Genomic DNA, 15,392 nt, shown 5'->3' with positions numbered 1-15,392 from the left:
GCAGTCAGGCTGTTTTCTTAAATAATGTCCCCATTTACAGATGGGTAAACTGGACTCCCTAGGCTTTGCAGAAACGTGTGCTTGATGCCGCCTCTGAGTACTGCTCGGGCGGGATCCCCTTTTTCCAGTTCCTTCCTTCCTTCTTGCCATCGTCATCACTTCCATTATTACAAAATACATGCCTCCATAGGGCCTGTTTTTGGTTCTAGACGTTCCCATATCAGGTGTAGCCAGACGCCAGACAAAGCCTCAAGAAGATGATTAATTGAACAAGAGTTGTGTTCAGAGGTCAAGACACAATAACAACAGTTACCCTTGTGACTGCTTCTGTGTTGTCATCTGACATTGCCTTTAATCCAGGGATCACAAAGCCTTTTACAGGCAGTAATTGAAACTACAACACCCCCGTGGGGGTAAGGATTATTGTCCTCATTTCTTGTGGGGAGTGAGCCCAGCCTGGAGGAGCTCAGTATCGCCAGTCACGTGTGGCCCCTGAGTGTGGGATGCTTTCCTGTGCCAGCAGAGCCCCGAAATATCCTGAACCCACCGACACTGGTTAGGTGTGAGCTTTCTCTTTTTCAAAGGTGACCTGTTGATGGAGATCACCGCCCCCCCTGCCGCCATCCCCGATCCAGTCCCCTATCCTGCCCCGGGGTGAGTTCTGAGTTCTGGGTTCTGGGAGTGGCCGAGCCACAGAGAGAGGCTTACTAGCAGATGCACAGAGACCAGGAGAGGCAGCTTGGGGCTCATTAAGGCACTGGATTTCGAGGCAGGCATCTCTCAGGTGAAAGTGCACAATTAGTTGATTTATCTGGGAGACAGGCGGTGGGTTTATCAGTGGTGCTGGTGGGTGCTGGGGCATAGGAGGGGATATTTGTGGAGGTGACCCGCCTGCTGGGCCACTTTGAGCAGTGAACTCAAGTCACCAGGATATATTTGGGGGTCCTTAATTTGGGCCAGATGAAGCTACATCACCTCCAGATTTAAAAACGCATTGTTGGTGGTGGCTGGTTTGAATTTTCCATCATTGGATGACAATGGAACTAAATGGAATTTATTCTGAGTAAGGACCAGATTTCCAATGCAGATGAAATGATTTCCCTCTCACATCTTAACGGATTTTAAAATCCTATGGAGGATTTGGCTGAAGACACTCTGTGAAACTTCAACCGTACGGGAACGGGTTCTCACCTATTATATTCTGTCTCAGCAAGTGAAACGGTGGCTGGAGCTCGCCAGAAGGAGAGCGGTATCCAAGGAGCTGGTTTGTCATGACAGCATGATCCTGTGCGCTGTGTGCCCCTCTGAAAAGCCTAGCACCCTCCTGAAGGCAGGTGGAAGGTGTTGTTTGAAGCGAGCCATATTTTATTTTTCTCGAGAAATTCTTAAGCTGATTCTGTGACATGAACATCTAAACAGAGTAACCGGATTCCAATGGCACGACCGACATCAGTTTACACATTCTTTCTCTGCCCCTCACCCTTTCGACCAAAATGGTAAATAATTTCGTTTGCAGGCAAATATCATGGCCATTTTTTACCCTGGCAGCTCTTATTTTAATGAGAAATTTGCTTTATCCAGTAGTACATTAGCAAAGTGTGTCCTGATTTTATGTAGCAGGTGTTTACGGATAATCCTGGAGGGTCTCCATCCTGATGACTTCCTCTCTCCAGTGGTGAGCTTGTAAGGCGGACACTGTTATAGGAGGTCCCCTTAGTTCTCAGATCGTCCCGGTGCCTCCCTCTGTCTAAAGGGAGCGTCAGTGATTTCAGAGAGAGGTGAGAGCTTGTTTTCACTCTCTTCTCCACGAGAGTACCAAGCTCTGCCCAGCTCCCCTGGGTAGAATTACTTTGACATCATGATGCCACAGACCTGTGGTCACTAATTTTGACTGATGTCATAACCTTGCAGCACCCGTGATGTGGCTCTTGCATCGTGTGCGGTGGCCGAGAATCCTTGTTTCTGTGTCATTTGTCAACTGGCGTTTTTAGATTTGACGTTGGTTTGACTTCTTACACGGGATGAGAATAAGATCATCAACCCACTTCATTCTAAGATGAAACAAAAGCCATTGTGACTGAAATAGAGAGTTCGGGGTGACTCACTCCACCATCAAATATGCTTTGTACACAGAGTTCCAAAGAGATTTCTAACTTTTAGGCACCATTTTATGGTTGCGAGCCCTGATTAAACTCGAGGGGACAGAATAGAAGTAACACCTCCCTCCTCCCCACAAAACAGCCTCCAAGTGTTTGGGTTTAAAGTTGCAAATTCCTAGATGATGCTATCTTGTGCATCTCTCTGTTGTAGTTGTACCAGCTGTTTCCCCCCCTTTCAGCCTGTCAGAGCTACTCGCAACAGTCCGAGGCAGCACCACCAGATGATTGTATGAAGGGAATTTGATTTAATTCTCCATATCGTGCTTTTAACTAGAGACAGCGTAAAATCAAATTTGGCTAAGCTTACAAGGGTGTCGTTTAGAATGATGGATTCTCCCAACTACCAGTGTACAGTGTAAAACTTTTATTTTACCCTTTCTTTGTTTTAGGTTAAACACAACTCTTGGAATGACCGTATCGCTGACAATATCTATTTCAAACAGACTAGCCATGCCCTCTGCTGTAACTGAAACTTCCAAAAATGAGATCTACTTCAACTTTTAAAATTTTATTTATGACCTTAAAACCCTCACTTTTCTAGACTAGGTAAATGGCTTGCTAATATCAAGAATATTGGACCTGATTTATTATTTTAGGAACCACTAGCATGTTACCTCACTTCTTAAGTTCTAATGGCCAAGAATGCTGTAAAAAACTGAAGCAAATCAGCTTTCCTTTTTTGTGAAAATTGAAATCAGCTTAACTCACAGATTAATTATCCGATTTCTCTGAAATCATGTTATGTTTCAGTGTATATGTGTTTGCCTTTCTTAAGAACATTGGAAAGCAAATGTTTCATTTAAGAAGTGCTTTAATTCAGGGGCTAAAATAATTTCATTTTGAATGGGATACTTACTTGCAATGATGAGATTAAAAAAATCTGTATCTGTTATGTGAGGGACAAAAATGAAGAGGGAGATTGTCTGTTGGCATTCTGTTTGTGACAATTACAAAATTCTTTATTAATTGGCAATAGAAGTAGGCTCTGTTAGGGAAGAAATAGAGAGATCCCTTCATACGTTCCCCTGTAGGGGTAATTTTTATACCTCGTCTAGTATTTAAATACCTCTTAACTGCTAGGTGTCCATCTGTAGCCCCTTCCTGGGTCTCTAAACTAGTGTATGAAGCATGACCTTGTAACTTGCTTTGTTTATACATCTGTCGGGACAATATGTTACCTTCCCTTAAAAATGCAAATGTGCTCCCTGCAATACAGAGCTCTTTAGTCAACAAATAAATTGAGGTAAAGACTTTACCTAATACCCATTTAATTTAAATTCATTTTATAAACATAAAGACGCCTTTTAAGAGAAGCTTTAATTCCTACTAGCACCTTGATTTGTGGTTGCCATGGAGAATCAAATCTGTCATTTGACAAGAAAAGTCACCCATTTATGACAGCCCTTTATCTTGTCTCTCCAGGGGAAGAAAATGTCAAAAGTGAGAGCAGAAAAAAATAAAGCCTTGAAACACCAGAATTTCTTGATTTCATTTTTATTATTCAGCTATCATATCCTTTCTGATAATAGCAACTTGGTGAAAATAAATAATGTTCCTACAGTAAAATCAAATATTTCCTATTGGAATGGACAAGGTTCTTTGTGACTGTCAGTGCTGTGAAGTCTGGCAAGAAATAGTGTTATTAGATAAACCTGCGGTGCCCAAATCCCATTTTCTTTTCATTATAGTGTCAAAATAATTATACCTGTGTAATTTGGGTAAGAAATTGCAGAATAAGTAAAATGGTCCATTGCAAGAGATTGCTGCTTTACGCTTGTGTTCCTTACAGGGTGGGGTTTCTACCAGCTAAAGGAATAAATGCTGGGGGTAAAGTATTTTCGTTTGAATAAAGATGTAGAATAGATCTTCCATATTATATGCTAAATGGATAGGTAAATGCTGTATTCTGTTACTTTGCCCACATACCTGTTTTGCAAATCCGAGTTACAAAGGCAGAATATCTCAGCTAGTCATGAACTGGGATATTATATTTTCCCACAGACTTAAAAAAAATATTTCATCCCATCTGATGCTTGTTTGCGTTTTTGAAAATGGTGTGGCACTCTAGGAGATTGAAAAAATTTACAGTTCTGATCCAGATCTGATCCAGTGATTCTTTATAGTTTGCATGTGTCCATGTAACGTATATATAAGTACTATGTATTTGAACACAAATACGCTGGAAGGATGTTTGCCTGCCTGCCACATTCATGGTTAAAATCTGACTCTTTTTTGAGATTTGCATTAAACAAAAATGTTGGCGTTCTGCTCCGAAAAACACATGAAAATAATCCGGGCTGCATCTTTCTTGAGGGGCACTGTTTTTGATTGCTGGAGTATTATACAGCTTGATGTGGTTCAGAAGTGAAGTAATCTCGTATCGATGAGATAGCATTGTAATAGCAAGCCCTTTAGTGAAGGTTTAGTGTAAATATCTGACTGGCGGGGGAGCTGGTTTCTGGAACAGTTGTGCTTCTAAGAGATTACGAAAATGGAGAAAAGAAGGGGCTGAACTCTCGTTTTCCTGAAATTGGCACGCGCTGCTGGAGTGGTAGCCAATGCTGGTTGGGATCTGCTGTGCGGAAGCCTGCAGCCCCAGAGTTCCCGTCCTGTGTGCCCCAGCCAGGGATGCGAAGCTGGGCGTGTGTTGCTAAAAAGAATAAAGTGGGGAGAAGGAATGGCTATGGCTTGTGGCAAATAAACCTGCCCATAAATATCAATAAAAACATATTTCACAGGCGTATCTTTTGATTGCCTGGATTGTGCATGTTGGACAAACTGCGTATTTTTACGCAGTGGTTGAGCCATTTCCCCTACTACCTGTGTGCCTGGGAGTTCTCAATTGCCTAAACGTGAGACATCATGCAGTACGCTTTAAAGGGATAGGCGCTAAATACGAATCTGCAAATGCCCTGTAATTCTGAATTAATGCTGCCTTGTTATTTAACACTCAGGACTCTATTTGGCCCTCTACTTTGATAAAATTGTCACTTGAATTTCATGGAGGTAGAAATAGAGATGTGGATTGTCCCCCCGTCAGGACTCAGATTGCTTTTGTGATTACTGAGGATATTTGATGTGTGTACCTGGCAGAATGTGTTCACACCAGTTGATAATAAAATTGCGATGTGGCAGAGTAATGGTAATTTACATAGGTGTCCTAGGATTGTATGTACAGCAGTGCTGTGGATTTGCTCGAATCCAGTGTGTGTAAATACATTAGGCAGGCTTTGGGGGCTTTTATTTTATTGGATTTTTAAGTTTTTAAATTGTATTTTAATTTTTGTTTACGTAACTTTCTATGACTTCTGATTTCTATGAATTTGTGAATTGTTTGTGTGTGTGTGTGTGTGTATATATATATATATATTTTTTTAAGTTTCATGGTGAGGATTAGCAAAGACATTTAAGAACATGGTAAAGATGTGTGAATGAGTAAACTCTGCCTTCATAGCCTAGCATTTTGTCAGCACTCTCAAATACCCATCTTTATATTCTAGTATGAGAATTCGTGTTTGTGTGTCCTGCTTTCTTTGAGGGGCAATGACACATGTCTGAGATAAGTTGCCCGGGCGGTCTTTTTCATATGGGGTACTTTCCTTAGCAATAACCTGTAAACACTCTTTCTTTAAGCATAAAGCTTCTAATACTAGTTGACACAGATTTTTTTACAGAAAAAAAAACAACCCAAAACACCCTGACTCTTTGATATCCCATGGTTTATTTTAAGAGCATTGCCCTGTAGTTAATAATAAAAATACCTAGCATAATATTTAGCACTTACTATTTTTCAGTCGCTATATAATTGTGGTATCTCACAGTGTCTCTGTGAAGTAGGCATTGCCGTAATCCCTACCTTCCAGAGGAGAAACTGATGTGTTAAAGAAGATACACAGTCCTGAGTCCCAAAGCTAGTTCCTGGAGGACGTGGGATTTAAACAGCCTGCTTCTGTGGTCTCCAGGGGACAAAAGAGAAGGTTGAGGGTCAAGGGAACACTTAAAATAAATTTCGGTCCCTACTGTGATGCTGTCCACTCGTATATATAAAATATCAGCTCAGTGCATTGTGAACTAGCTCTCACACCTGAAAAATTAGGAGTTTTACAAGAAAAACCGGCACCTTTCGTTGAATGCAGCTTCTTTGCCTCTGCAATAATGAAAGTAACAGAAAACCTTATTTACATTTCAGAAATCGTTTCCTCAAATTTCCTGTTTTGCCAGACTTTTGCGTGTCCCCCTCTCTTTCTCTTTCTCTGTCGTGCCTGCTGCCCCCATGCTTTGCTGTAAAGCGAGACCGACTAGTTTGTCGATGTCACGAAGTTATCTGTCCACCGCGTCTCTGCTGGGGAAGGGCTGTCGCCACCCCCCAAATACTTTAATAATCAAAGCAAGGGCCACTGTAGTTCTTTCCACGGACGTTCACTCCTTTCCCTCATCTTGGCAGGGCTTTATGGCTGTGCTTTTTGGAAACCCTTCGTCCAGGTTACTTTACCTGAAAGCTTGCTGTATTGTTGTATTAATGTAATCAAATTATAGTTGTTTTTAATAACTTGATTGAATGAAAAAGAACCCTTGGAACTGAGAAGTAAAATGGTGGTGTGTATTAAACCGTTCTCGCACAGCCCTGCAGATCTGCAGTGGCAGATAAAGAAAGTGTAAGTTTGTACGTGGCTCCCACCGCATCCCCACGCTTAACTATTACTAATAGCCCTTTTCTTTTTTAGGTCACCTGCATCAGGGAAACTGAAACTGTTGGAAGTGCAACCCTTAAAAATATTTTGACTCTTCCTATGAATGAAAAACATTTGGACTTCTTTCTCCTCCAGATTGAAAACTTGGGCCTTTAAGAGCACAAAGTGAGAGAGGGACTCAGAAGCGAATGCATCTTCTTTTTCACTTTGCAGTCAGTTAATTCTTTGAAATCCCCTCGCCTGCAACATTTAAGAGTTTTCTTCATTCGTTTTATCCCGATTGTGGCAAAAGCAGTGTTTCCTTAAACATTTAAGTGAGTTTTTATTTAGGACCTCTTTGAGAGCTAGTTTTCACGTTGTCTTTAATTGAAAGGGAAGGGTGTTTAATGACGAAAAGCTCACCTATAACAGGTTATGTATCGCTCCTTGTTAAATCAGTTGGTTTGGTCCTAGACAAAGTGAATATTAGATTTGAGGAGGCGCTTGTGCACTCTGCAGCTGGGCTGTTTTTGTTTGAAGAGGTCTCCGCACAGGGACGTACTCTCAGTTGTGTGCCTTGGTATTTCAGACGGAGGGGGGAGGTGTGCTCCTGCAGACATTTCCTCATCTGCCTGTCATTTTCTATGAAGAGTGTAGCACTAAAGGCACGTGTGTTTCTGCACACACTTCCTTTAAGAAATTGACTACTTGTGAAGAGATGTGTATCATTCCTAAGAATTCCAGAACAGTGCCCCTGCCCCATTCGGTCTGGGGCATATACAAAGCTATGACATGGTTTTTGAAGTTTCGGCAAATTACACGGTGGCGTTAGGTTGGTGAGTTCAGCAGTGGATTGAAACCAGCCCAGAAGGGGGGGCACATTTGAAGTTGTGCTGCAGTCCTTAAACCACAGTGGATCCCAGGACTACAAGAGTGCTGATGGTTCTGATTCAAAGGGTCTGAAATGGGACCCAGAAACCTGTATTTTTTTTAGCAAACCCCTCTGATGATTCGAATCCAGGTGGTCCGTGGACTTGAACCTGTGTTCTTGAAGTCGGGGAACCGTCCTTATCATCTCACCATTAAGAGCGGCTGCATCAAAATTCTTCCAGAGCAGTGTGGTTCCTCATCTCTTGGTGTGTGTTGGGATCAGCTATGGATTTTGTTAAAATGCAGGTTCTGATTCAGTAGGTCTGGGAGGGGGGTGCACCTGGGACCCTGCATTTTTAGCAAGCTCCCAGGTGCTGGTCCATGCTGCTGGACCAGGCCACACTCAGAACCCCATGGTTCACTGGTTTGTATTGCACAGAGGTTTGAAAAGAAAGGAAAAAATTTAAAGCAACTCTTGGGGTGCTTTTTGTCTCTGCGGTTTTCTGTTGAACCCTCATCTCTCTCTCTCTCTCTCTCTCTCTCTCTCTCTGGCTCTCTCTTTCTCTGTCTCTCTCTCTCTCTCTCTGCCTTGCCTCTCTCTCTGTCTCTCTCTCTCTGCCTTGCCTCCTGTTTCAGTGTGTACCCACGTCTGTGGACATTAAGGAGCATTTTCACAAGTGAAAATACAGATGATGCTTGTCGTATATGTGGAGGCACAAAGATTCTAAATTAACCCCAGTGACCCCGGCTCTGCTCGCCCTGTAGGAATACAGTTCTCTCCGCCGGATGGAGGGGCAGTTAAGATTCTTTTGAGACACTTTTTCTCACCTCTTCTACCGCTGCTGTTACGTAACAAAATAGAGCCAATGTAGTTCTAAACTCCAGGGGCACTGGAGAGGGGCATCTTGCAAAGGAGGGTAAGAGAAGTAACAGTCTAGCTCCGGATTTTCCTGCTAAAATATAAATATTTGCTTTATAAAGGCTTTGAGAGCAGAAGAGGTGGTTTGGTGGAAATACTTGAAGTCACGCCAGCTCTGTTTCAGAGTTGTGGCCCCTTTCAAGCTTGGTCTGTTCGTTGTCTTAAGCACAGATGCCTGGTTCACAGTGAGTTTTAGGACTTTCTTTTTCTGCATGAAAAGAGATGAGGTGTCCTTGAAGGCTTTGTATCTTCGGCTGTAGAAGGCAGAAGCTATTAGGATGTTGGTGTTTGAGCTGGGTACATATTCCTGAACTCCCTTTCTACCTGGGCTTTCAGAAGAGGGGTGTAACTGGTGGGCTCAACTCTAAATTTCATCAGCATTTAGGGCCTGGTATTTCTTCAATGAAAATAGGATTCTAGATCCCGAAGGCGATATCGATCATCTCAGCGACCTTGGACAGGATCTCGGGGTTGGGGATGGGAGGGGTTAGATTGAAGTGAGCGTTATGAGTCCATCAGCACCAGACATACTTTTCTCCTTGTGTTGGCATCCTGTTATAACTCTCCCTTTGATTCAGCCTATGGGGCTTCGCGGCTCACACTGTGAATCTCCTTTAGCTGTTAGGATAACCACGGTAACGGTTCTCAAAATACCCATTTGCATGTGTCATTCAACTTGAAGAATGTATCTGATAATTGATGTTTTGAACCAATAACTCCCCTGCCCGGTAGGCAGTACAAAACTGGGGTTTGGGAGGCATAAGATTGGGGGAGGGGCCCTGCTTTATTCTTGTCCGTGTTTAGCTGGCCAATCTTGGCATTTTTTTTTATGAAGCTGTGTATATCCTTATTCTTCTCCTGATTCATCTTAGGAAGTAAGGAAGTAGGCGGTATGAGAACGTTCACTGATACTGGCCCAAACATCGCTGAGTGTGATAGGATCATAGAATTTTGGCAGTAGAGGTAACATGAGGTAGCCTGTGGCCCAGGGGTCTCAAACTCAAATTGTAATGGGGGCCACACAGGTAATTACAAAGAAGTCAGCAGGTTCAACGGGGAGAGTGGAGAGCCTGACAACACTGCCGATCTACTCCATCCAGTTGTGACCAGGACTTTGGGCCACATTGCCAGGTCTTCTGAATCTTCTAGAGATGCCAGAAAGCAGAGTGGACCCTTATAAGTCCCTTGGAGATGTGTTCATCTTACCCATGAGGGAAAGGGGAAGGGAGAGAAAGCTAGTGTGTGGAATTCATTTCCATCTTCTGGGAACACCAGCTGATTTTCTCAGCGATTGAAAAGCTGTCAGACAATAACATCCCACTGCAGTTGACATGGGAGGGAGGCAGGCGCTCCTGCTCTGTGACCGTCAGAGAATGACAGGTCTTGACCGAAGCAGTGTCCACATTCAAAAATGTGTGCCTGACCCCTCGAAGTTCAGCCCTCTCCGATATGAAAATGTAACAGGAGGCTGCTTGGGGTCGGTAAGCCTGAGCCTCATCGTTTATCCCAGGGAGAATAAAATTACGTCTAGCAACTCATCCACTATCGTGCCAACTGTGAATTTTCTCTCTCTTGCGTTGCTGGTTCTTTGGATCTGCCCGTGTTATTAAAGAATAAGGTACCATTGCACGGGAGTCACCTGGTTTTCCAAGCTGTTTACCATTAAACAAAGCTGCCACAGAATAAATACCTTTGCATTTGCCCCCTTGGCTTGGGGGTTAAGTCGGTACTTAAACTCCTGAGTATTTAGTCTTGACACTAATTTCTGTAGTGTGTAAGGCATGTCAGTATACGAGAGCTTTTCACGTTCCCTTTAGAGTTCCCCTTGATGACATTATTTGAAAAGGTACAGGGTGGTAGGTATTAGAAATGGGTATCAGTCCGCCTTGTGGAGGCTCCAAGGGTGTTTAATTTTAGAGACCTAGCAGGTAACATGTTTGCAATTGCACACATATCTTTACCCTATGGGCACCGACTTTTGCCACAGGGAGGTGTGTGACCACCTACACAGGAGATGCACGCCTTCATAAATGAGAGCGGTATAATTCTTTTTTCTTGGAAAGCTGCACCCCAGAAACCTATTGTTTTACCTGTGAAATTACCAACCTGAAGGTAGCCTGGAATTAGCACTTACATTTTTATTTGGGGTTTTGGCAATTCTTCTAGCTGGACCACTTTTTTTTTCCTCTCCCTCTGGCAACGCTGGGTCATTTAACACCTACACACGTGAGAGACCCAGTTTTGTGTTCCTTTATGGTTCCAGTGTGTTTTCTCTTTTTTTGGTTTGTTTTTAACATAAGGACTGGCTCCTTGATGTATTTGTCCCAGTGGCAGAAAGACGGTGCACCCCTAATGCCTTCCTGGCTCTGCCTTCCACTTATCCTGAGCATTTCCAAACTACTGGTGTTTTAATTACTGTATTGTTCATCCGGTTCAATTGTATTTAATTGGCTTTGTGTTTCGTCTTTCTGTTTCGATGAAAGGCTTATTGGCGGTTTGGGAAAAAAAAAAAAAAAGCCCATTTAAGTGAAGCTCCATCGTTTAAGACACATATAAAAATTCTTTAAGATGCCTTTTATTTGGGATCTCTTTATCTTCCTTCACAAGCTTTCTGAGAATAAGTAGTGCATGTTGAGGTTTATCTTTGCTTTTATGTGCTCCAGCCACATGCTTAACATTGAACACATTTGAGTCGCATTTCACCAGCTTTCACAATCCTTTTATAAAGGGACTGATCTGTTAACATCACCCTCTTTAGATCTAGCAGACAGGATGTCCTTCCATACAAAGAAGGGCTCCCCGTCTTTCTGGCTGGCCAGTGAGTGAATGATTTCAGGCCTGGTGGGCAGTACTCGTGTCCATGCGTCACACAGCCCAACCACAGTAGTAGGCAGCTGCATGTAATTTTGAACTCCACTCATTGAACTGTAATAAAACAATATAAGCACTGCTCGGGGGGAAGATTGGATGCAGTTATCCTTACACAAGGCTCGGGCATATGAAAGCAGTGCTGGCTGACAAGAGGATTTTAAGATTTGATTTTGATTGAATTGCAGAATGGAACAGGCCAGGAATGTCAGTGGAAGGCTAAACGCCTGTAGTGCCATAAAGTTTTATTCATGTGAGGCTTTCCAATATCAAGTAGATGGATTATTGGAAAAGGTGTCGAGGGACATGAAATGGAAGAGCCCCAAACATAAAATGTAGGCAGGAGGGAAAAATTACTTCTTGCTTAGTATCTAATTAGGTCTCAAAAAAAGAGAGAATATTCCATAAAATTGTTTATTCTTCCCTCTCTTCAAAGAAGAAAAATATGACCCTCTCGTTATATCACTTATTATTCTTTCAAGTGAAATTGAATTTAGTACCTAAGACAGGACCTTCTCTTATGTCATTCTTTTTTTTTTTCCTTCCAGTTTTATTGAGATATAATTGACACACAGCACTGTGTAAGTTTAAGGTGTACAGGATAACGATTTGACTTACATACATCATGAAATGATTACCGCAGTAAGTTTAGTGGACATTCATCATCCCACGTAGCTATAAAATTAAAGAAATAGGAAAAAAAATTTTTTCCCCTGTGATGAGAAACCAACGATTTGAAAAATATCAGGATGGTGGTTGCCTACCATGGAAAATGGCAGGGGAGAATTTTGTTGTGTGATGGAAATGCTCTGCCTCAATAAGGGTGTCAGTTACACTGGTGTATGCGTTTGTCAAAATCCTTTGATCTCTAACACATAAGATATGTGTGTAAACTACACCTCCATAAAAGTTAACACACTGCTAGCCAGAAATCTATATATGTGGACATGTAAAATTCATAATGAAATACAGATTATTTGGAATTGACAGTGAAAGCACTCCTTATCAGAACTTAAGAGAAGTAGTCTTATGCCGTTCTTTTTTGATTTTGTTCCAAAGTAACGTAAGGTGATAGGCTTTGTTGAAAAGAGAGGGGAGGGTGAATCAAGAATATCACTGTACACTAGACACCACGAACTCTTCTTTTCAGAAATAAGAGAGAGGCACGTGTTCACACATCCTAACACACTGGCTTATTTCATTGCTCGGCAGTGCGTACAGAATCGTGCACGCATTTGCCTTGGGCAGCTGATACGACCATTTGTGTGGGGTTGGAGAGTGGCGGTCACTGGCAACGAGCGGGAGAAGTTACACAGAAGGTTGAATGGGGAGGGCCGTGTTCATTGCATTTTGCTGTCCTGGTTCTTTATCCACGTGCAACGTTCCTATTCAGATCATTAGTGAAGCACATCTAAAAATTGCCAGGAGGCAGGTAAAGAAATGCCTGTAATTTTTCAGTTTTGAATCTATTTGTTTGGCGTTGCTAATAACCAAAGTAGTTTCGGTTAAATAATTGAAGTTAGGAATATATACACTTTGACTCTAGCATGCAGGTGTGATTTTTCTTTGTCCTCCTCCTACCCCTTATTCTAATGTATTATGTATTTAGAAACATGTTTATTTGTAAATGAGGCTTTGTGAGGTTGAAACGGAAAACCAGAAAGGAAATTTCGAACCCTTAGGGCCTTATGTTTTTCAAGCCCCCTTTTCCTTTAATGCTTAATTCGAAAGAAAGGGCTTGCCTTGAGGTTGTCGTTACCTCCCTGAGATTTGTAAAACTTTTATTTATCCCATGTCCCATAGATTTGTGTTAGAATGTATTGAGTTATACTTTATTATTATTTAGTTTTTCTAAAAATAAACTCCATAAATATTTATCTGATCAGACAATGATTCATTTACAAGCAGCCCTTGGAGAGAGAAAGGAGTCCTGTCTCGGAGTGGTCAGAGTGCATGATCCCTAAGTGGCCCCTTTTAATTTGACGTTGCACCCCCCTCCTCCTTTAGGGTTGAGGCAAAATTGATATCTGAGAATGGAATTTTCTGCTGTTGATGGAATTAATCCTAATTTGCGTGAGACAGGTGGGGAAAAAGGCGGTTTGGGGTAGATGAAAGGAAGTACTCACAAAGTTGCAAAGAGCTGCCTTTGAACTTGGTAAGATTCAAGGAAATTGGGCCTTGCCTGGGCTGCTCCCAGCCCTGTAGTTCTGATCTTTAAGAGAGGGATGAGTTACAATGTTAACCTGTCAGTTTACATTGCGGTTCCTCCTTGGGAGTTACTGCCACACGCATAAATGCATGAAAATTGCATTTCACTCCCATGTCCCTTTAACACTGTATTAAGGTCAAATAAACTAGGTACTTATGGTGCAACATTTAAGGAGGTGCTGACCTTGAACTTGCAGGACTCTGAGAGTGAGTGCCTCCTTACATTTTGCATTTGAGGCCCCTTGCTTGCTTCCCTGAGTTCTGGGCCCTGCTTTAACACTTTTGGAAGGCTGTGTTTGGGTTGCATTTTTTGCAATAGAAAAAAATCCTTGATCTAAGTGAAGCTGTTTGCTATTTCTGTAACCTCCCCTATTTTTCTTACCGAAATTAGCAAAATGACGGTAAGTGTGATTATACAATATTGTTTGATTCCTGTTTCCATGCAGCTTCCCTGAATTGGCAGGCATGCTGCATCTGAACTAAAATGCAGTTTTGCATCAGGTCTGGTCATAACATGTATTTTTTTCTTTGATCCCACTGGAGCTAGGGTTTGACATTCGCGAGCAGACTTATACACGCCACACACCTTATTAAGTGGTACAGTTGCCAGTATCCTCTGTTAAAAAGACATGTGCAGGCATTACCAGGCTGAAGTTTGCTAAGCAGGTTTCCAAAGGATTAATACTTGGCAATTATTTGGCTCTGAAATTGTGGAAGTGGTAATTTGGTGTTCAAAGCAGAGACGTTAACTCGGGACATTAAAGCAGTTGACATGAACGATCTTTGTTTCTGGCGCTATAACTACTTCCACCTACTAGTCACGGGGATCTCAGGAAGGACTCCCCTTGAATTCCTCCCATTTCATCCACAGGAAAACCTAGTTTGGCAGGTGCCATCATTACCTACTGGTTGACAGATGAGGGAATCACCACTTGGAGAAATGAAATCATCTGCCCAAGTTCACAGCTCAGGAACAACAGAGCCTCACCCTTGAACTCTCAATACCAGTGCTCTTCACCACCGCATAACCCTTCCGTTTATTGTCCAGGGATGTTATTACAGGTACAGTCTGCCCTTTGGAAGAGGTGCCAGAATTTCCTTCCTATGTATTGCTTATCCTTACAAGTCAAGAGCCTTCGTTTGCAGGACTGTTGAGGCATTCAGTGGCCACACTAAGTTTTTGCGGACTTACTGGAGCAAGATTTTGTACATTTCTTTGTGGAAGCCATTCACAGAGGAGCGTGTAAGCGGAAGAGAAGCAGTGGGAATCCTTAAGTCTCGACAGGGGAGAAGGCCCTCCTGATAGAGCAGGAAGTAACTGTCAGTCACTAAGATTGAAGTCTTAGAAGGATTCTGCACTGGGGTTCCCCCCGACCCCGCCAGCCTGGCAGCATTCGCCTTCCTAAGCAAGGAAAGCGTTCTTTGGATCCCTGAACCCATGGCGGGTTCCATGAGGTCTGGCACTGTCTGATGTGTGGTGTGTATGAATGAAACCTCTCTGCGAAAAGCTGAAATCGGTTGGAGAAAACTGGAAGAATGAGTCATTTCAGGTTCTTCTCTCAGAACATGTCTATGCTTGTTTCTGGCTGTTTCCAAAGCACTGAAGTTTCTCTGTGATCCTGAGTAGGACAAAAGGGAGAGAAATGGATATCCACCTTCCCCCCATTCTGGTGAGTATGCAAGTTTAAGAGAAACATG

At 42.5% G+C, this 15,392-nt stretch overlaps 1 protein-coding gene across 7 annotated transcripts in view; it reads left to right on the top strand.

The window, feature by feature from the left end:
• FOXP1 (forkhead box P1) overlaps positions 1–15,392 on the top strand; it is a 590,013-nt gene that overhangs the window by 121,644 nt on the left and 452,977 nt on the right. The window contains exon 1 of one of the 7 annotated variants that reach the window (XM_061197149.1): positions 15,295–15,364. The exons of the other annotated variants lie outside the window; for them this stretch is intronic. The gene's annotated coding sequence lies outside the window, so the exon portion shown is untranslated. Of the gene's footprint in view, positions 1–15,294; positions 15,365–15,392 lie in introns of those variants that run through there. 7 annotated transcript variants of the gene reach the window in all.

The sequence above is a fragment of the Eubalaena glacialis genome, chromosome 7, assembly GCF_028564815.1.
Source record: "Eubalaena glacialis isolate mEubGla1 chromosome 7, mEubGla1.1.hap2.+ XY, whole genome shotgun sequence".
Lineage (NCBI taxonomy): Eukaryota > Metazoa > Chordata > Mammalia > Artiodactyla > Balaenidae > Eubalaena > Eubalaena glacialis.
This window is presented reverse-complemented; position numbering and strand designations above follow the sequence as displayed.